The sequence below is a fragment of the Staurois parvus genome, unplaced genomic scaffold (assembly GCF_062004578.1).
Source record: "Staurois parvus isolate SC_StPar_1 unplaced genomic scaffold, SC_StPar_1.0 ptg000178l, whole genome shotgun sequence".
Lineage (NCBI taxonomy): Eukaryota > Metazoa > Chordata > Amphibia > Anura > Ranidae > Staurois > Staurois parvus.
Window position 1 is genome coordinate 140,746 of NW_028317974.1, and position 23,028 is coordinate 163,773.

Here is a 23,028-nt window from a genome sequence, read left to right on the forward strand (position 1 = left end):
TACATTTTTCCATAGCTTTATGGGGATATACATGTACTCAGCACATGAAATCAAGGATGGTCAGGTATGGTGTATACACTGCAGGTGATCAGTTACAGAAAATGCACATTCCACATAGCACTGTTCAGCTATGGTCTGGAAGACAGCAATTCTAATCCATTGAGTTCTGTCACCCATCTCATCCTCTGAAATCAACAAGCTGCTTCTGGTAACAAGACTTTCACCAGCTGAATTATTGGACCATTCTCCAAATATTTTTAGCACAGTTGTGAATGACAAGACAAGTAAGGCTTCCGTGACCATTCCACCAACTTCTGATGATTATCTAATACTCTACTGCTCAATTTCACGAAGAACACTTGTGGTTTGCAATGTCCATTAATAGAAGAGTCATGGCACGGCTGCTAGGCAATGGTAACACAGTATGGTATGGAAAAAAAAGTAGTCATGTGTCAACCTATGACATGAAAATGAAGGCTGAGACCTGTATACTGGACATTCAGTAGATGTTCCATATGGCATGGCAGATTCTTTGCATATATTTAGCTAGCTGAGCGCAGGTCGTTTCTGACTACGCTGCAGTTTTCCAGTCTTTATAGCTTGCAGCTGAAGCAAACTATACCAATAAGAAAAGGTAAAAGTCAAGTACAAGGAGAGGGCTGGGCTATAAGAAAGAACTGGAGGGTCTGACCATTCTCTCTGTTAAATGGCTGTGTAGAAGCCAGTCCTCAATCATGCCATAGCCACTCTTCTGCAAATCGTAACTCAGCCTCCTGAGTGTCAGCTCACAGGCCATATAACCAGCCTCCATACACTAATGTGTGATTTAAGTTACTCAGCCTGGCACTGCTGCAACACTTTTTCATCTTAGTTGCCTCAACAGTCATGTCTACAGTCAGTCTGACCTTCGATTTCAGCAGGTGTACAAAGAATACAAGAAATAAAATACTACAGGCAACTCTGTTTTTTAACCTGTGTGCACTAAATAGAGGTTCCTTCTACTCCTTGGTACTTGCTGTAAACAGTGGGCACATCCAGGTGATTGCATTCCACCTCTACCCTAAAACTTCCTGTAATCCAATTACTGGTCACTAGCCCTGTCCCTCCAACCTAAATGTCTAGAAAATTGTTAGTAGGGTCAGCCATCAATGTGCCAATAGCAAGCATATGAGGCGGGAGAGGTGGAGGTGGCAACAATGAGGTTTGGTCTGTAATTGCATTAGGGTTGCCCTGGGATGCTCTACAGATGCATAGAGGCCACATGAAAGGGGCACTTAAGTGGGACCTGAAATGCTGGTTTAGAAAATTAATTCCACTGGGTTGATTTATTCAGCTTCTGTTAACTACTTAGTGGTCTAGTGGAGACAAATCCCAAGAAAATGAAAGAGAACTGTAATGACTAAGTCCGTCAATTTCCAACCCAAATAGTTATCACACGTTGGACTGTACTAAGGTGGTGACGCTTACTTTATCTATGGCAGATGTCAAGGTTTTCACCCATTGTGGACTTAAAGGGAAAACAGTTTTTAAATTTTAGGGATTAGAACACCTGGCAGTTTTTATTGCGGTTTGTGTCCCCATTAGTGAGAGTCATTATTGTCCTGTTTGCCATTATCATTGAAAGATAAGTAAAAAAAAATCCCAAATTTTGGGTTGTCTCCAGAAAAGTAATAGAGGAGAAGTCTTCCCATGGGGATACTAGATCTGGAGATCCCCGAGGAATTCCCGCGATCTGCAGGGCTTTCCTCTCACTTCCTGTTTTGGCTAAGAAACAGGAAGTGAAGGGAAATCTCCACAATGGGACACAGATGGCAAAAAACTTTTGCCTATAGTTTTACTTTAAGGCCCCTTTGGACCCTTTCACACAGACGTTCTGATTGGGCCTGCCTGCCCATTTTTCAGGTGGACCCGATCGGAACTTTACAGTAGATTGTAGCTCCTTGAGGATTAAGGACTGATGTGGATGTACAATATATATGTAAAGCACTGCGTAAATTGACGGCGCTATATAAGAACCTGTAATAATACATAAATAAATAACCTTTTTTCTCCTCTATGGAGCGGCAGGTGTAAACAGACACCTGCCGACATCCAATCTGTTCTTCCAAAAAGAGACGGATGGGGATCGTTCTCCTTCTGTCTGTTGGATGAAAATGGACTACCCATAGAGGACAGAGGGCTGTGTCTGCTCTACAGCAGGGGATCAGCAGAGAGATCCCCTGCTGAGCAAGCAGATCCATTGATGGGTCTGCCCCATGTGAAATATATATATTTCATATCTACCATTTGCTGCCAACACCAACAAACTTTAGGTAGACATAAGAAGAGGCACAGAAATATAACAAGTTTTCTAACAGTAGCCATGAATAAATCAAAGATGGACAAGCTCCCTCCCACCCTTAACAGGTCAGTATCCACTGGCTGCCAAAAAGCATGCAGCCAATGATGGTCTATTTAAAGCACGGGTGCACAACCTGTGGCTCTCGGAGCCCTCTGATACGGCCCTCAACCTCAAACCAGGGAAGTGCATGCCCGGGGTCAGCAACCCGTTGATTGCGATCTAGGTTTGCCGACCTGCCATCCCAGAGCATCAAAGTGCATCAAGCCAGCAATGGCAAGGGATAAAGCAGGAGGCTGAGCAGAGAGCAGGTGCTGCATACGCTGATGCTTCCTTTGTAGTGCTGGCTCCTGTCCCAGGTGAAGTGATACCTAGTGCACTTCGCCTAGGACTTTTCTAGCAGCCTGGAGGAGCCTGCCAGCAGAAGCTGGAAGAGGAAAAAAAGGTCAGTGTAATAAACAACACATACACTGCGCATTGCAATGGGCATATTTTCACTAATATAAGGGTTAACAACTATTAGGCTGCTTTCACACTGATCCGTGGGTGCAGCATAGTGCATCTGCGTCTTTCCTGTGGGTTAGCTGTACCGAGCCAGATACATTTATTATATCCTGCAGGTTTGGTATGCTTTATGAAAGCGCAACAAAACTCCTGAATGCAGGAGGAAGCACCAGGTGCACTGTGCTGAACCCGCATTACAGGTAAACCATAGTGCATTAATGTGAAAGCAGCCTTATGGGGGACTCAGGATAGTAAGGACTTGTTTACATTTGCAGTTTAGGGGTATAGTTGAAACTTGTTTTTATTACAACCCCCCCCATCCAATCACTGGTGTAGCGTCAGCAATTACAATGGCGACCCCGTCCCATGCTCTAGGGCAGGGGTTAAAATTTTGAGTCCAGACCTACTAGCCAGTCACAAAACTTACTCTCCACCAGTTGCCCCACCCAACCTTGCCCAGGTCCGCCCCCAACCCCACCCCTGGCCCACCCCCAACCGTGCCCCCTTAAAGCTTGTGAAATTACATTTATCTTTAGAATAAAGAGTCCAAAATATAAAACTGTACACAGTAATGTATATCCCAGCTCCCTTGTACTCCATTATAGTGATATGACATGTATACAGTAATGTATATCCCAGATCCCCTGTACTCCATTATAGTGATAGGACATGTTGTATACAGTACTTACTCCTAGTCCCTCCGAGTCCCCCGCGGAGGTGGAGAGAGTGTCTCCTCTCAGCAGATGAGAGCGGACCTCTCCTGCACCTCTCCCCTTAGCAGCGGTGCCGCAGAATCTGGAAACCGGAAGTTGTAAACTGGAATTCGGCTTCACAGTGAGGCTTGGAGCGCAGGTGCAGTCGCTCCATGCTTCATCTGTGCTCGCTAGAGAGGAATTTCTCCTCGCATTTGGCGAGCGGGCAAGCAGCTGTTTGAAGCCCTGCTCCAGGGGACCTGTGTGGCTTCCTGTCACATTCTGTTTTACACTTGGTCAGGGAGGGCAGTGGGGGCAACATAACAAATTGTCTCCATTTTCCTCCTGCAACCACTGAACGACAGCTTTTCCTCCTTTCCCTCCCGCCTGCATTCAGTGGCGCAGGAGGAAAATATTCATTATACTATTGAAAATAAAAAATTCTAAATTCTGAACCATTTTATTTCATTGTGGCCCACAACCAGTTACCAAATCACTTAAATGGCCCTCGCTCTTCAAAAGCTGAGCACCCCTAAAGTTAAAGCTTCAATCCAAGGAGTCTTGGAGGCAAATATAGTTACAGCAAAACACACCATTCAGAGTTAGAAGTTCAAAGAAAGGGCTCGCTTTACCTTTAAAATAAAGACTTGTGATGAAATATTCTATAAAGCATTAGTTTACAAAAGAAAAGAATATTTGCCAAAAACCCTTATAGTTTCTCTTTAAAGGTAATCAGTGAAGTGCTGATGAGAATGCATTGTATTTACTGCTAAATGACACATCAGACTGCCATCAAATATCCTTTCACACAAGAGCAGGTGCATTTCAACAGAAATGCTATGCGCTATGTAAAAGGTCTTGGCTGTCATTTGAAGACCCAGGAATTGCTTGTTAAAGCAGAGGGGGAGCAGTGGTAGGGAGAGAGATGCTGGGCATAGAAAATACACCCTGGAAACTTTCTTGAATTTCTTTAGGGTTATATCTTCTACATCAAAAGGTCCTCAAGCGGTTAAAGTGTATGTTTAGCCAAAACCATTTTTTAATTAGAGTTTGGAAGGATTAGATCTCCTTCTGAATTAGAGAGATTTCTGTTCACTTCCTGTTCTGGTGACAATTTTAGCAGAGAGGCTGTCGGAGATTTACCCACACTTCATCACAGACAGAAATAAAAGGCATTAAAGTGTTACTAGATCCAGAACCCTGCATTCACTATATTTGGTCTCTCACAGTACACAGAGCATTGAAATGCAATTATATTAGTAAATATAAACTGCTGAATACCCTACTACTCATCAGCAGTATATAGCAGTCTTGTGACTTCTATCAGTGTCCAGCAGAGCACTGGTTAAAGCTTGTAGGAGGAGTTTTCCCTCTCCCCTGATTGTCCTATGAGACTGCAGGATCCCTGACCCTGTGTCTGGTTGGCCCTGTGCTGATCACATGCATTCTCTGAAGAAAAAATAAAACCTCTAGCAATACACAACAAACTGAGCAAGTGCAGCTTGCCCCCAAGGCTCTGTTCATCAGCAGATGGATTGGGGACAGGGGAGGATAAGAGAAGACAGGATCAAACGGCTTTTTTACACAATGCGGAGGATTAACCCCTTAGGTTCCACAGTGAGTATAACAAGCATGCTTTACTGCATATACAGACTGATTTTACTGTTGCGGGTTTAGTAACACTTTAAGTAGAGCACGGACAGGGTAGAACTACAATCAGCTTTTAATTCTGTCACCATAACAGATTTTCTTTCTGGCAAAGTCATTGCCACCTTAACAGAAAGTGAGGGGTAATCTTTCTAACGGAGCCCTGAATAGCAGTAAATTAAGATGGAGGTTCTAATCCTTGCTCACTCAAAGCCTGTTCTGATGGGGAGATTCACCCTCTCTATTTGTTCTGTTAATGGTCATCACTAGGGCTTTTTTTTCAGTGGGAACGTGGGGGAAGACAGTTCAGGCACCTCCAGCAGTGAATGTATATGATGGCAAGGGGTTCTATAGGATCTATTGATGCTGGCTTTACTGCTTTTCTTATTATCATGAACAAATTGCTTACAAATTACTTAGCACCATAAAATATTACTTGGTTCTGTATTCTGTATTCTCTAAAAGGGTTGTACTGGGAAGTTGGTAGGGGTGGAAACCAAGGGACAGTGCTCCGAAGTCGGAATGGGTGGAGACAAGGGATGACTTGGAAACCGAGAGTTCTTGTACCCATTCTCTGAGAAAAAAAAGCCCTGGTTATCACCCAAGTGAAAGAAAATCCTAAATTTTGAGTTGTCACCCATACAGGAATAGAGGGGAAATCTTCCAGTGGGCTAAGCAGTTCTGGTGACAACCAAAGATTCCCTTACTTAGAAGGGATTTCTTTTCATTTCTTGTTTTGACTATGGGACAAGAAGTAAAAGGGAAATCTCCCCAAAGGGAATAGATGGCAAATAAAAAAAAAGACAGACAAGTTATAACCCTCCCTTACTGTATCAAAAATGAAAAAAAAAGTTGTCTTTGGTTCTACTTTAAACTTTCAATACAATTGCAAACTGCAGCATACACCTATTAAGTGAAGTGAACTTCTGCACCTACTAAATAATGCAAAATAACAGATGGTCGTCAATGCTGCTGCTAACATCAATTGTGTTCCCACAATACAGACAAATAAAATATAAAGTGAAGTAGCGCTGCTAGTGAATAAACATCAATCTATCATAATAAACAACCAAAGTAAACACACTGTGCTCGTAATAATGAAGTAAATAAATATAAATATCATACAAAAACTAAAAAAAAATATAATTGATGCTGAAGTGCTTCAAATAAATATGTGTAAAGGTTCATATGTTTCCAAATGTCACATGATCCCACACCGTAAATGGAAATCTGCGATGAATATGAATTTTATGCATTAATAGGTGCCATTTCGTGACACTTCGTAAAATAAGATTCTGACTGATGAAGTCACGTGACGGTGACGCAACGCGTCGGGCGTGGGCGGAGGCAGTTTAAGGAAGCAAAAGGCTTGATTTCCTATCTGTAAAGCAATCTTATTTTAACTTAATGTAAGTGCATTTTTAATAAATATTGAGTCTTTTATCAACTTACTAGTTGATAGGCGTACTTTCTTTTGGGTGAGGCCACTGGTATCCGGAGGAACGGAGGATCTTTAAGACTACCTTAAATAACCATTGCATGGGAGGAGGAGTGGACAACCCCTAGTGGCTAAAGGAGAAAGTGAGAGAGCTGAATCTGTGGAGATGTCTCATTAAAAACACGCAGTTTTTACATGCGTTGGAGGTGACAGTTCTGAGAGCGAAATTCACATTCATCACGGATTTGCATTTATGGTGTGGCATTGTGTGACATTTGGGAACATATGAATCTCATTATTAGGAGCACAGTGTATTCACTTTGGTTGTTTATTATGATAGATTGCTGTTTATTCACTAGCAGCGCTACATCACTTTATATTTTATTAGCAGCGTACAACTGTTCTGATTAAATGAGGGACCTGTCACTCTCTGGATCATTTCCCAACAACCAAGAACCCCCATATGGCAAGTTTAAAACCTCCCTAATCTACCAACAATTTAGGAAAGACTCAAGACTCAATAGTGGCAAGACTAATTTAGACTAAACCGTTTCTAGGGCAGAGTAATTGCTACTGAATGATCTAGTACAATTTAATTTTACTTTTGTTCCTCTAAACGAGAAGGGAATGTGTCAAAGTCTGCCGTGTAACAGCGAGACTGAAATCTGGTACATGCATATTAAGCACTAGCTGGCTGAGCTGGTCTTTGTCCTGAATTTCTATGCAGGTCAACGTCTCACATTTCTCCAGCATCCATTTGGCAGGACATTTATCATTCTCTTTACTGAACAATTGTACTCCGATACCAATAAGCACGAGGAAACAAAGGCTGACTAAATCTGGGCTGCCATCTCTCGTACAGATTGTTGCTAGGAAACCTTTCAACTCTTAAGCAGCTTGTTGATGCTCATCATTTATTAAACTGCAAGCAGTGAAAGTGGATGGACAAATAAGTGCATGCAAATTAGAAAATACATGTATGCAATTCACACATCAAATACTGCTTTAGGGGACGGTACCAAACCATGAACATATTTATATAGAATACAGGAGATTATGTACAATGATAGAGACTATTTCAAGCCTTCAAAAAACTCATACATCTGCAAATACGGTACATGAATATTAACATAAAATAAAATGTCTGGATTTATCTTCCATCATAGCAAAATTTGACTGAAAATATCATCTTTTAAATTGACGTATTTAAAGCTGAGCTTTAAACACAAAAACTTTAATATAAACATATTCCTCAATATTCACTCACTGGCACCCAATGCCACTACAAACCCAGATATCACCTTGTAAAAGTAGAGGTGGCACCATAACGGTGTTGCACGTAACCCAAAATGTGGGAGGGGCCCTCCTACTAAAGACTACCTGCAGAAAACTACAGGAGGGGGTGGAGACCAGACCAATCACCCTGTACAAGAAAAGAGAGCAGCAGTGACCGGTCTTCATTATAGGAAGCCAAAGTTTCATACTGAATTACTGCACAGATCTGGCAGTAATACACAGAGGGAGCAAGAATCCAGCACTGTGTATAAGAGTCAGCTTACAGCAAGGAATTAATTTCATAATATGCAGCACCCATTCATATACATAAATATTAGGGTTATCTTACTTCCCAAGATACTTGTTGCCGTTCACATGTCAGGGTCCATCTCTTCAGAGCCTGAAATGTTTACAGCAAAGAGCCTAGAAGCAGCAGCACAGGGGTGGCTATGTGGGAGAGCCAAGAGTTGGCTTGCTGTGCATGGGAGCTGGATTTGGTGTGCTGAGTAAGGGAACTTGCTGTGGAGTGGACTGTAGAGCCGGCCATAGATGGATTGAAATTTGGCTGATTCAACAGGGACCAGATGAATTTAGATCCATTTAAGGCTGTTGTCGTTCATGAGAAGTCAATCCAACAACTGATCTCTCATGACAGGCCTGTTGGAAAAGTTTAATTCTATCAGTGCTACAGTGCTAATCAACGTATTCCAACACAGGGCAGTCAGACTGCAATGACACAGCAGGGAGGAATCGTGAATGTGTGGATGGGGGAATCGGTTCAGTTTTTTCATTCAGCTGAATGAAAAAAAAAAAAAAAAAACGGAACTATGTATTCCCAGCTTTACTTATGCGTGGGGGAGATATCTGTGCACTAGAGGCAGGATTTGTTTTACTAGGAATGGTCACCTCTGGAGACGCAAGCGGTGCACATTTTGTAAATGTATGCAGGCTCATCCTGCAGATATTGCTACAGAAACCTTTATTTGCATAAGTCCACCTTTGACAAATTACTTTCTTTTGACATTGCTGATAAATTTCTTCACACAAAGTATTCAACACAATTTAACGCAGAACTTCACTCCTAGGAACTACTTTAAAGTGTTACGATGCCCACAATAGTAAAATCAGTCTGTATATGCAGTAAAGCATGCTCCTTATACTCACTGTGGAACCTAAGGGGTTAATCCTCCACATTGTGTAAAAAGGCTGTTTGAGCCTGTCTTGTCCAATCCTCCTCTTCTACTGTCCCCAATTCATCTGCTGATAGTACAGAGCTCTAAGAGTCACTCTGCGCATGCTCAGTTTTGTGTGTATTGCTAGAGTGTTTTTTTTTTTTGGGATGGTGCATGTGATCAGCACAGGGCCAACCAGCATTGTTCAATGGTTATGCAGCCTCATAGGACAGTCAGAGGAGATTGAAAACTCCTTCTCCAAGCTTTAACCAGTGCTCAGCTGGACACTGATATAGTCACAAGAGTGCTATATACTGCTGATGAGAAAAAATATTTAGCAGTTTATATTCACTACAATAATTGCATTTCCACGTAGTGTGTACTGGGGGAGACCAGATATAGTTAATGCAGGGTCATGGATATAGTAACACTTTAACTCACAACATATCAAAACTGTATTAATTTATATATATTAGGTAGGTGATGTTACACTTAATGTAATCGTAAAGCCTGAAGGTTCTCATTATGCAGTTCCCCCTGCAGCACCCCTTGAACTTACCTGAGCCCAATCCCGTGATGTGCACGAGAGCGGCTGCTGTCCTGGCTCTCCACCTCCTTATTGGCTTAGAGGCAGCAGCGGGAGATATTGGCTTCACAGCCAGTGAAGAGGGAGCGGGGGTGGGGCCGAGCTTATGGATACATAGAACTAGACACGGGAGCAAGCATGCACGAGTGCCCCCATAGCAAGCAGTTTGCTATGGGGGCACTCAGAGGTGGGAGCCCAGAGCGCCGATGGGGTACCCGAGAGTAGCAAGATTGGGGCTGCTCTGTGCAAAACCCTTGCACAGAGCAGGCAAGTATGACATGTTTGTTAATAAAATAAATAAATAAGATTTTGCTATCACTTTAAACTTTGCCAACCTAACCTTTTTTAAATGTATACATTATTATTTGAATGGGCAATCTGCCTGAAACTAAAGGAAAACAAACAAAAATTTTCCTGTATTTCTCCTTTAAAATGAGCCAGAATAAAGCAATGAGTTAACTGTAAACCTGCATGTACAGCACTTTATTTAGAGAAAACTTCTGACTGCCCTATAGTAGACCTTTCAGGCTGATCCTGATCATGTTGCAGTCTGCAGACAACATTCTGTACAAACTCTGGGTAATGTGACAAGTATGTGACAGGAGGTTTGACCAATCAGTAAAGTAAAAAATAAACAAAAAAAATCAACAGACCTGTTTATTAGACTGTGCGTTTTATTTATGATATAAAGATCAGCGCTCTTTCACTTCTTAACGATTCACTGTTGACCTGCAAGAGGAAGAAAAACAACGCCGTCAAGCCAGGGATTTAATTAGCCTAGGGCAAACTTGGCAGATAAATCACAACAGCATACAGATAAACAGCAGTATTTTACTGTTTAGTAACATATTTGCTAATCATCAGACAGAAATGGCATTGCCCTGCTACATGTCTTGGGAGCATGCCAAAAGATAATCTTTGCTGGTAGCTGGAGAGTTCAGAGAGGAATGGATGCATTAAATACCTAAAGGGCCTTCAAAATAGCTGCTACTCTTAACCACTTGTTGTTCTTCATCCTTCTATGAAACATTTGTGTTTAAGAGAATGAAGCTCAATAAGTTCATGGATTATTGTATGACAGCATCAACACACCGCAAATTCATCAAGAATAAATCCAGAATTTCTAAGACTGTAAAATGGTCTGCTTAGCTCTTACTATTTGTAAGGAATAGAATGACCCATGGAACAATGTCACACAAGTGATCCCTTCACAGGAGAGAAATTGCTTACTTAGCTGGACTGGCAAAAGGTCACTGCCTTGTCCCAGATTGTAGTGAGATTTGGGCTTCTCAGGTCAGAGAGGGACTGATTGCATTTAGGTGAGTGGAAGCTTCTACCACAATGACTGTGGTAGCAGCTTCCACTCACCTAAATGCAACCAGTCACCAGCAGAAGCACCTGTGTGACATGGGACCTAAAGTGCTTTGAGCCAGTCATTTTAAGTGAGTCAAAGGCACAAGATGAAGGTTAAAAATGCAAGAACGGTTCAACTGCTCAATTATCAATAATAATAATAAAAAATTTAAATATTAATTAAAAAACGATAATATATATATATATATATATATATATATATATATATATATATATATATATGCACAAGGCAAAGAGTATGCAAACACACTGCTGTGTGTCTGCTGTACCATGTACTTGTATAGAAAAAATATCCTGTGCTCTTTGTACTGCTTCCTTTGTGTGAAATACCCAGTATCCCGATTTCATACTGACCACACCTTTCCCAGCTTGGTTAGTTTTCTTCTTCAAATTCTACTTGGGCGCACAGCTTACCTGTACTCCACTGATTAGACATCTGATGACATGTCCCCCTGCACAGCTCTTTACTGGGAAGGTCAGTGTACTACGGTTTCTCTGCCTCCTGCTGACATGCCCCCCTGTTCAGCTCTTTAGTGGGAAGATCAGTGTGCTGCTGTTTCTCTTCCTCCTGCTAACACGCCCCCTGCACAGCTCTGTACTGGCAAGATCAGTATCCTGTTGTTTCTCTATATCCTGCTGACATGCCCCCCTGTGCAGCCCTTTAGTAGAAGATTAGTGTACTGCTGTTTCTCTTCCTCCTGCTGGCACACTCCCTGCACAGCTCTGTACTGGGAAAATCAGTATCCTGCTGTTTCTCTGTATCCTGCTGACACTCCCACTGCACAGCCCTTTACTAGCAAGATGAGTGTACTGCTGTTTCTCTGCCTTCTGCTGACATATCCCCCTGCAGTCTCCACCCCCAGCTCTCTAAACCCATTATGCAGCAAAGAACATGTCATCACTTTTTAAAAAAAAAAAAAAAAAGGGAAACAAGTATTTATAACTTTTTTAAATATACATTTACTCAACGTTTTGGGTTAAAGCGTGAGTACCTGTAATAAATAAAATAAATAAATAAATCTAGTCCCTAATCTCAGCCTGGTTCACATATATGAGGCCGCACGGGACGCGTTTTGTGCGGGCACAAGAGGCCATTCATTTGAATGGACTCCCGTGCCCCGTGACATGCAGGGAAGAAGTCCCTGCACTCCTTCTGAAAACGCAGCCCGCATGGGAACCTCGGTTCACAGTACGGTTGCGGTTTCCAGTGCAGACGGAGTGCCATTAGAACTAATGGCACCCACCTGCAGGTCCGCAGTCCTCTGTGTGGGTGGTGCGACTGCACGGATTTTCATGCGGATCTGCAGCGGCACCACCCACACAGATGTGAACCAAGCTTTAGACACCCCTATTCTGAAAATGACATCTTTGTGTGTATGGGATTTGTTGGAAAGTTTTCTATATGTGTCTGCACATGAAAGACAACAGCAGTTGCTGGAGAGTGCTGCAGGTTCCATACATACACATATATTGTACATTGTGCTTTTGCAGCTTTAGTGAGGAAATACTACTACCTGTCTGAAACATGTTACTCCAGGTCATGATACCTTTATTGCTGGCAGACACTATTACAGAAAACTGGGCATTTCAGAACAAAACACATGCTGATATGCAAAACCACATTCACTGTAGTGTCTGCACGAAAGCTTAATAGGTGAAAGGTTCAGCGCAGAGCACAGAACATTCTCAATTATCCTCAGTTTTGCAAACAATTACCCACAGCTTAAGGAAAGACAACTGCCCTACAATACACATCACTTAAACCAGACAGAAAGGTGACCAGATATTACAGAATAAACCAAATAAAGATCCTTCCCTGGACACCAAAGCTGGCCGTAGATGGACCGAATATTGACAAGGTCAGCACGGACAGGCTGAGATTCGATCCATCTATGGGCAGGCTGGTTGTACCAAAGTCGATCCACCAATTGACTTGGGTACAACCTGCCTATAAGAATTTCTACATGTGATTGCTGCCAGAGGCTATAGCAGCTAGCAGTAATCATTGTGTTCTGCCGACCGGGAAGCTTAGCAGGAGAGATTCCCCCATCAACACTGACTGATGTGGGAATCAAGCAATTTTCTTTCCTCCCACCTGTGGTTGCAGAAAGAAAATAGAATCATCTATGGCCTGCATAACAAAGGGTTGTATACTAAAAGACAACATGTAAATGAGAAAAAAAAAATTATATATATTTTAACGTTCAGTGTATTTGCAGCTATTTTTTTCATGGCATCTTCAGAAATGTAATGGTTCACACCATTTTCCGCTGCGTTTTGCAGAAAACGCACAGCAGTCCATTTAACATGATTTCCTATGGGACAGGTTCACATCTCTGCGTTTTCACCAGGTGTGTTTTTTGGAAAGGGTCAGGGACTTTTTAAATGCAAAATGTTGTGTTTTTGGTTCTATAGACTTCAATGGAGACGCAGCAGATAAGCATGTAGTGGTTTTTTTATGTGTTTTAACCTGCCCAGCAACAAGTTTGAAAAAAAAAAAAAGAAACGCATCAAAAATGCATGTGCAAAAAACGCACAGCAAAAACAGATCAAATGCAAACTGCATAGGTGTGAACCTAGCTTCAAGCAGACAGGGCAGACAATTATTGATTGCCTTGCATTGATTGGACAGTGCTGATTGGCCCTGTGCTGATCACTTGCACTCTTTCAAGAGCATTACACACCAAACTGATCATGTGCAGAGTGATCCCAGAAGCTCTGTACTATCAGCAGTAGGATTGGGGATTGTGGAAAAATGGGAGGATCAGAGAAGATCGGATGAAACATCCCTTTTACACAATGCGGAGGATTAACCCCTTAGGCTCCACAATGAGTAGAACAAGCATGCTTTACTGCATATACAGACTGATTTTACTGTTGTGGGGTTAGTAACACTTTAACTATTAATCAAAACGCACTTCCCTGTGTGTGACATACCAATTGAATGGGTAGTCATCTATAGATCGCTTGGAAGAATCAGAAGAGATAGTTTAGAAAAGAAATGGATCCTGTATCAAAGTGTGTATAGCCACCATAAAGGGACAGGATTTCCCCTATTGGACAGATATCACTGAAACAGGTGTGGCCGATGGAAAATTCCCCTTACCTCTTGTTCTGGTGGCTTCAGAAATTTGCATTTCCCCTGAATTTCTGTATGGCCACCAGGACAAATAAAGAGTGAATCTAACTAGCAGGTACACCAAAAACTTGCTGGAGTAGGGAAGGATTAGACCCTGTGTCTAACACCAATTAAGAAAAGTTTTAGCAACAGATACACTTTAGGGCTTGTTCACACTAGCAGTTGAGGGGAGGTAAACCCCCATGATTAAGATACACTTTTACCACCCCCAACCACTACCCCTTTAGTTGCAGAGTCAGCGGTGCACACATGCTGCAGCCACAGTGCTTTGCTTCACAGCCGCAGCAGAAATGTTGTTGCTTTCAGCACATGTAGCTCCCTCCAAATGCAACTCTTTAACCCCTTGGCGCCGATGCCTCCCAGCCCTTTAAGGGTTTCAAAAGCCGGGAGGCGGGGAGGGGTTTTAGGGTCATGTGACCGCCGTGATTCGCCATCACGGCAGTCTCATGATCAGGAAAGATCCCGATCGCAAGAGGACCTTTCCGTGAGTATTGGACATGTGTGCAGGGAGCATGTTCTCAGCATATATGTTTTTCTTAAATGCACGCAAATGTGCAGCCGCTCGACGTTAAGGCCCAGACACTGGGAGGCCGCACATTTGCGTGCGGCTGGTGCCAAGAGGTTAATCAAGGCCGCTGTGGAAGCACCCTACAATGGACTCAGTAGTGGTGTGCTACAGGGTTCAAGAAGTTAAAGTGTTACTAAACCCAGGCCCCTGCATTCACTATATCTGCTCTCCCACAGTATACAGAACATGGAAAAGAAATTATTTTAGTAAATCTAAACTGCTAAAAACTTTTTCTCATCAGCAGTATATTGCAGTTTTGTGACTTCTATCAGTGTTCAACAGAGCATTGGTTAAAGCTTGTAGGAGGAATTTTCATTCTTCTCTGACAGTGCTGACTAGCCCTGTGCCGATCACATACAGAGTGCCTCCTAGGGCTCTGTACTATCAGCAGATGGATTGGGGACAGTAAAAAAAAAAAAAAAAAAAGAAAGAAAAAAAAAAAAAAAGGGGAACGATCAGAGAATTCGGGATCAAAACAGCATTTTTACCCAATGCAGAGGATTAACTCCTTAGGATCACCAAGGAGTATACAGACCGATTTTACTGTTGTGGGTTTGGTAACAATTTAAAGTTCTGCCCAGATACCTATAAAATGGTTTATACATTGTGGTTCACAAGACAAAATTCTGTAACTTACAGTGGCCAAACACAATACACTTGTCATATGAATTGGAGAACATAATGTCATCCACTCTTCACTCTTGCTAGGCTAGTCAAAAAAAGGGAAAGATCAGAGAAGACAAGATTATTTTAGTAAATATAAACTACTACTACTATCAGTGTCCAGCCGAGCACTGGTTAAAGCATGTAGGAGGAGTTTTCATTTTGCGCTAGGCCCGGGGGCCAGATGCGGCCCTTTGCTTGCTTTTATCTGGCCCTCATCTACTGATACCAACAATTGGGTATAATTCCCCCCACGTACACCAATGGAGGGGGCAAAACTCCTTCCAATGACACCAGCGATGGGGCAAAATTCCTCCCAGTGACACAATTGATAGGGTCCAATGACATCAATGATGGGGCACAATTCCTCCCATTGCATATGATGTGAATGAGCCCTTTAAATAGAAAATGTAAATGCATTGAAAGCAAAACTACAGACAATTAGGTCACAGAGCATGAAAAAAGCACATGATCTACGTGGCTGGCAAAGGAGCAATTGATCGATCAGCAGAGACACTGCACAGGGTAAAACAGAGGTCTCCTAGCAACCAGCCGGTCGGAGGTATTGACTGGTGCGTGTACAATGCATGATGGGTAAAACAGATGACATGACATCCAATGCACTAGAGAGGTGATGATCCTACATATACTACAGGCAATGTGTAATGGAGTAGAAGTGATCCAGCCATGGATAACATAGACCCGTGTGCCAGAGCTGTCATGGCTAATGAGAGCTTCTCTAGGGTTACCACGCCGTCCTGTCTGACTTGCACAATCCACATGTCACGTGCCCAATTTGTTATTTACTCAACTGTTTCCCTCTAGAAAATTCAGTAATGTCATTTCAGAACTATCTTTTAATGGCATGTGATAAATCTGACAGCAGAAGAAAATAAAAGGAAAACATACAGTAATCTAGATACTGGAATATGTCAGTCATCTGATAGGAAAATCCAACTAGCACACAGATCGTTATGCTGGGATCATCTGACAGCATTTTATAGATTACTCATACATACATGGAGCATTTACACATCAGCTCCTGACACGGTGAACAGTGACATGCACACACTCGAAGGGTCCTTCACACAGGTGGTCCATTTTTTCTTTGAAAAAAAATGTGGCTGAACTGATGAAAAAACGGATCAGTTTACATCAGTTTCTCGTCAGTTTTTACATCCTTTACCAATGCAAAAACAGACCGTATATCCATTCACATCCGTTTTTCGTCCATTCCATTTTTTTTTTTTAAGGGAAGAAAAATAGTATTTTCTTCCGTTCAAAAACAAACAAAAAACAGATGTTAGCAGATGTGGACATTAACGGATGTAAACAGATGATCATCCGTTTACATCCGCTAGTCCATAGAAATACATGGGTGTATGTTTTTCATCTGGAAATGGACAGATGAAAAAATGGAGATACGGAACGCCCATGTGAAAGGACCCTAAGGGCTAGTTCACACCACACGCAGTCGAGTGTATTTTTTTCTGCATCAAAAACGTATTGATAGTAGGTTACGTGGTTTCCAATGGCATAGTTAACACCTGTTTGGTCATTTCCAGTGAATTCCAGTTGCAGAAAAAAAAAAAAGTAGAAAAGTAGATGTGCCAAAAACGCACCAGAACACACATGTCCCTATTCAAGTTGAAGAAAAAGAGGAAAAAAATTAACAAGAATGCATAAAAAAAAAAAAAAAAAAAAAAAAAAAACCACAAAAAACTAGAGAAGTCAGGATCAAATGGCCTTTTTACACAATGCAGAGGATTAACCCCTTAGGTTCCACAGGCAAGCATGCTTTACTACATAATCAAACTGATTTTACGGTTGTGGGTTTGGTAGTACTTTAAATCCACTAAAATAATGTAGTTTGTGTCCATGTGCAGAGTGAATCTGTATGGGAGCGATTTTATAATTATCAATCAGCTGCTGCACCTGCAGGGCTCAAATGAGGAAACTTGCAGGGTGTGCATCCCCTGAGATGTTATTTCCTATTGGGAGTATCACACCAAAAATGACATTTTTGTTGCAAGGGATGCTTGAAATCTGACATCTTATGCAGGCCATAGACGATTCGTTTATCGGCCGATTTTCGCGGTTCCTCCTCATTTCGTTTATCGGTCATGCTGGAAAATTTGTGAAAAGCGCACGATTTTCGCAATCATTGGTGGCAACATCGGTTTACAGAACAAACAATGTTTCGGTTTTCGGACAAACAATTGGCCGATAAACGAACCGTCTATGGCCTGCATTAGTGCAGACTTCTGGGAAAATCAGTGAGCCAATCACATAATGTTTCTGAGGGGCATTCTGTACAGATTCTGTGTACAGAACACCTCCAGGTAGCTATATTGCATTGCATTTTACAGAAAATGACAGCGCTGCAAAACAGAAAGGTAATTTGTAATCACATTCAATTGCGCAGTACAGTCCATTTAGCATGATTTCCTATGGGACATGTTCACATCTGAGCGTTTTCACCCAGCATTTTTTGGAAAGGGTCAGGGACTTTTTTGAACGCAAAACGTTGGGTTTTTGGTTCTATAGACTTCAATGGGAATGCTGCAGAAAAGCATGTACTGCGTTTTTGATGTGCTTTGCGTTTAAAATCTGCCTAGCAACAAGAAAAATTAAAAAAAAAAAAAAAACACCCCACAAAAACACAAAACACGGCAAAAACACAAGAGAAAAAAAAACCCGCAAAAAGCACTGCAGAAACGGATCAAACGCAATCTGCATAGGTGTGAACCTAGACTTAAGCCTACATACACGGGTCGAATTGTGAAAGAATTTTCTTTCGAAAATCTTTTGTAAGAATTTTTGTTTGAATTTCGTACCATTAGTGGGTCACAGAAACAGACAATTTTCGAGTGACCATTGAACTTGAGCGATCGGGCATGTTGGAAATTTTTAGAAAAACAAACGAATTTCTAATTAATGATGAGAGAATTGTGCGAGAAATTTCATCGAAAAAGAAAATGAGCATGAGCTGCGACTTGGAAAGGAAAGAAAATTCTTGTCCATGAAAATTCTTTTCTGTAGCATCATAAAAGTGAAATTAAAGTCTTGGTTGGTTGAATTTTGAAATCAATGGTGGCACCATCAGATTACAGAACGCACAAAATTTCCGATTTTCTAAAAATTCATTCGGAATTCAACCCATGTATGGCCTGCATCTACTAGTGAAATCTGTGAATGATCACAGAGGTCACATGGTATAAGGCTATTCACAACAGCCTTGTACCATGTCACAAGCTGTGACCAATCACAGCTCTCACAGTATTTCTCAATGGCTGCAAGAATGCAGCTAGAGAGGAGAAATGATTGCTTTTACAGCCTTTATGGGTGTAAAAGAAATCATTGAAAAAAAAAAAAATCTTCATCACCCCCCACAAGTAGTACAGTGTCACTATGGTGACACTGTACTGCTAGGGTGACAGTATGTTAAAAAAACAAATAATATAAAAAAATAAAAAAATAAAATAAAAATATTTTTGAAAAATTATAATTTTTGGTTATAAACTAATTTGGGTTATTTTTTTTTTTACTAAAAAGATAACCGAATAAATTTTGGTCAAGATTTATGAATAAAGATTATTTATTTGCAAACTTTTATAAGAAAAGCACTTTTTTCAACATTTTTGGACTTTTTCATTTATATAGCAAAAAAATAAAATAAAAATCCCAGTGGTGAATAAATACCACCAAAATAAAGTTTTATCAGTCTCAAAAAAATGCTAAAAAATTCATATGGGTACAGTGTTGCATGACCGCGCAATTGTCATTCAAAGTGTGATAGCACTGAAAGCTGAAAATTGGCCTGGACAGGAAGGGGGTAAAAGTGTCCGGACCTGAAGTGGTCAAGCTGCAATACATTACATTTTTGAGTTTAACTCTGCCTCAAAAGTCATGAATATACTTACGCCAGGGGCGGACTGACCATTTGGAAACTCGTGCACTGCCTGAGGGCCTCGGTCAGTAGGGGGCCCCATGAGATGCCCCTGGTACCTATTTCATAGGCTTTTTTGAGTTTGGACAAGGACACAGGAGCCCCATGATCCAGTATTGGGGGGCCCCATGAGTTATCAGTCCGCCCCGGACTCACGCTCATCAGGGTGGATGACGATTAACCTATTGGCGTGTTTTCGAGTGGAGGAAACCAAGACAAAGTAAACATATAAGTTCCATGCACACAGATTTCCTGGTGGGATTTGAACCTTGGACAACAAGCTGCCATGTTGCCCTCTACATGACCAGTTAATCATGCTGCAGTAATACCAGCGCAAGATAAAGATTTGCATGTAGCAGAGCCTGCTTGGGTATGTTCAGCAGAATATTCTTTTCTGTATTTTCGGATGCACTACTACACACGACAGTCATTTCAATAATAATAAAATGATTCATCCACAGCAGCCCAGTCCCTATGAAGACTTTTGCTTTTAGTCCTCTGTACTGTTAACATCTCAGATGTTCATTATGACTTACCACAAGCAATGACACATTTCACCAAAAGAAAAAGTTTTCAATGCCTGCAGAGTAACTGGGTCAAATCTGTACGCAGTCAGCCTGCCAAAGCTAATACCTTTACAGTTTGTTAAACAGGCTAAACTATGCAAGCCCTTATTCAACCTTCCAGCTCCAGCAATAAATAGCGTGTGATTAACAAAAAATGCAGCAGAAGGAGCTGACAAGCTCTGTTTCAGCACACAGCACGTGACGGCTCACTATGATATGGTTAGCAGGCAGTCAGACATATCTGGGGGCAAGGTGACAGCAGTGCTTGGCAGCCCATGTCAGCAAGCTGAACACTACACATGTACAGAATAAACCCGATCAATCTACTCGATAACACCACACAACCACATCAATATAAAAGGTCTGTAAAAAAAAAAAAAGTCAATGCAAATTACTATATTTATTTCACTTTTATCATTTTTTTCTTTTCAATCCAACTTTTTACAGCCATTTCCAGGGCATTTTCACACCTGTCCACTATTAGAGGACTACTGGACAGGTTTACTTTTGTAACAGGTTCCCCCTATGTAGTATGTCTCCACAGAAGCAACATAGACACACTTGCCCTGGCACAAAACCACACCAACAATGTCCAGAACTTCACACACTTATTTAATCAATGCTTATCCCTGGAGAAAGGAAAAGCAGTGGGGTTGTCTTTGTACTGCAAGGGTTAAATGCTCGTTGAGTTCTAGGGAGCCACAAAAAGCAGGTTTTACCTACTCAAAACTGCACTCCCTCAGCAACCAGTGCTCTCCTCTACTCCCCGATGCTATGGTAGTGGATTGTGTTCCTCTGTATCCTCATGTCCAGTGCAGAGCTTTGGCTTCCGCATTGGTCTTGATGATGTCAGAGGATCTGTAACTGGGGGAGCATAGGGGAGAAATCAGGATGGAAGGAGACTGGAAGAGTGGACAATCGGGTAGATATGTGTTTTTTCCAGCCCTCTAGACATAAATGAGCATTTAAACCTTGCAGTGTGCCTGTTGCCACAAACTTCCCTTTCCACAATATCTTTCTGCCTATAGTAAGCACTTCAGAAGTCTCCAACCCCCATTCTAGGGGGCTTTCATTGTTATATAAAATCAAAAGATGTTAAAGTGGTTGTACACCTCAGACATGAAATATGAACAAAGCATAGCCCTCTATAGTGTGTATTTGTCTCAATTAAGAGCACTAAATGTCATTTCTGTCTGCTGCATTGTTCCTCTGCTATTATAATGAGTCACTTCTGTCATGTTTTCCTGACACCAAGAGACAAATGGTGACAGGGGAGGGACCTCAAGCAGATTGACAGTCTTAGCTCAGTTCCTGTGTGCTGTATGAAGAGGGTGTGTATTTCGCTCCAATCAGCTCTCAGAACTCTCTTCACTGAACTCTGCAGAGTGTAATTTCAGCTCTCCATCCCTTTTTTTCCTGAACTCTCAGACAAGCTTTAAAAATTCTGAACTTTGAACAAAATGTAGATGAGAGGTGACTGCAGATAACAGGTACAACTTATATAGAAGGATTTGTTTCATCTTTCTGTATCACTTGCGGACAGTCATTTTAATGGGTATATGTAAAGCTTTACAACCACTTTAAACCTTGCAGTGTAGCAGCAGCCCCACTGAAAGGGAGTAATTTAACTTTCCCTGGGGTTCAGCTTTAAAATGTATTCTGAAATACTACTTGCATAAATTTGCTGTAAGACTTCTGTAATATCCTTCGTAGCACCACTCAGACCAGGAGATGGACTGCCAGCACCGGGAACCAATCAGGCGCTGCTGCAGTATGTGTTGATAGTGAACGAGCTGTGTATTTTTAATACTTTGCTAACCAATCAGCAGGCTGTTCATGACCCTGCAATGCATACAAGGACCTGACTATGTTGTCTGGCAGGAGTACTTGAATCATAAAAATGGCTCAACAAAACTCAGATTTTTATTGCAGCTAAAACAAAGGGACCCCGATTTTGCAGAGATTAAAGCAGTATTCACTATAAGAGGTAATTCTTTTGGCCTGGTTGGACATTTACTGGAAGAATGGCACTGGGAATGTCTGCAGGACACAAAGAAGCAAGGTCATGGGATCTGTTTTCTTGCCCATCTCAAAAAATCCTTGTACAACAGTTTTCAACATTCAGTGCCATCATATGTCTATGCCTCTTGCAGCAATTAAGAACATTTACCAAATACTGTTGGGCTTTCAAGCAAAAGGGGAACTGTTCTGAATGGGGGATGGGTTACAACTAAACCTGATGTCACAAACTTCCCTTTCTGCAATATCTTTCTGCCTATAGTAAGCACTTCAGAAGTCTTCAAAAAGTCTCATCCAGGCAGTGGAAACAAGGAATGGAACCAAATGTTGTGGGGCAAATTGTGACACAATGATGTAGTTCACATCAAAGCGACCTAAAAGGCAATACAAAAAGTGTCTCAAATCTAGCATTCATATTGCCAAACCATAGACAACACCATCTGCTTTCCTAGCATGGTCATTCATTCTCCGGAAATGATTCTACTGCTCAGTATCATCTTTAAGCAGTGCTCAACCTTCCAGGACACCAAAATGTAAGACCCCACCTCCTTTTCTTTGCCTATTATTCCAAAATACTTCACTTAAACCACATCAGTGCAGCGCCAATGATCTTACCATGTGTTATTTTAGAACATACTCATCACAATTTAAAACAAAACAAAAAAACAATTTTCACATCCAACTTTCAACCTTTTTTCAGTCAAGGCACTCTTGAAAATTATGGACAATGTCAAGGCACCCTCAAATTATGGACAGTCCCGAGGCACCCTTTAAAATTATGGACAATGTCAAGGCACCCTCAAATTATGGACAGTCCCGAGGCACCCTTTAAAATTATGGACAATGTCAAGGCACCCTCAAATTATGGACAGTCCCGAGGCACCCTTTAAAATTATGGACAATGTCAAGGCACCCTCAAATTATGGACAGTCCCAAGGCACCCTTTAAAATTATAACAGTCTTGAGGCACCCCATTCTAAAATGTAAAAAATATTATAATAGTTTTATATAACGCAGCAACATCCACACACATGGGACACCCAACTATAGAGGTGATTTATACTTCCAAAGCAAATACACTTTTACATACTGGTACTG

The 23,028-nt window shown here is 41.5% G+C and overlaps 1 protein-coding gene across 1 annotated transcript in view; it reads right to left on the minus strand.

Annotated features, from left to right (window-relative positions):
• LOC149462258 (semaphorin-4D-like) overlaps positions 1-23,028 on the minus strand; it is a 151,636-nt gene that overhangs the window by 64,361 nt on the left and 64,247 nt on the right. Inside the window, exon 2 of the mRNA XM_089677137.1 lies at positions 10,306-10,381. The gene's annotated coding sequence lies outside the window, so the exon portion shown is untranslated. The remainder of the gene's footprint in view (positions 1-10,305; positions 10,382-23,028) is intronic.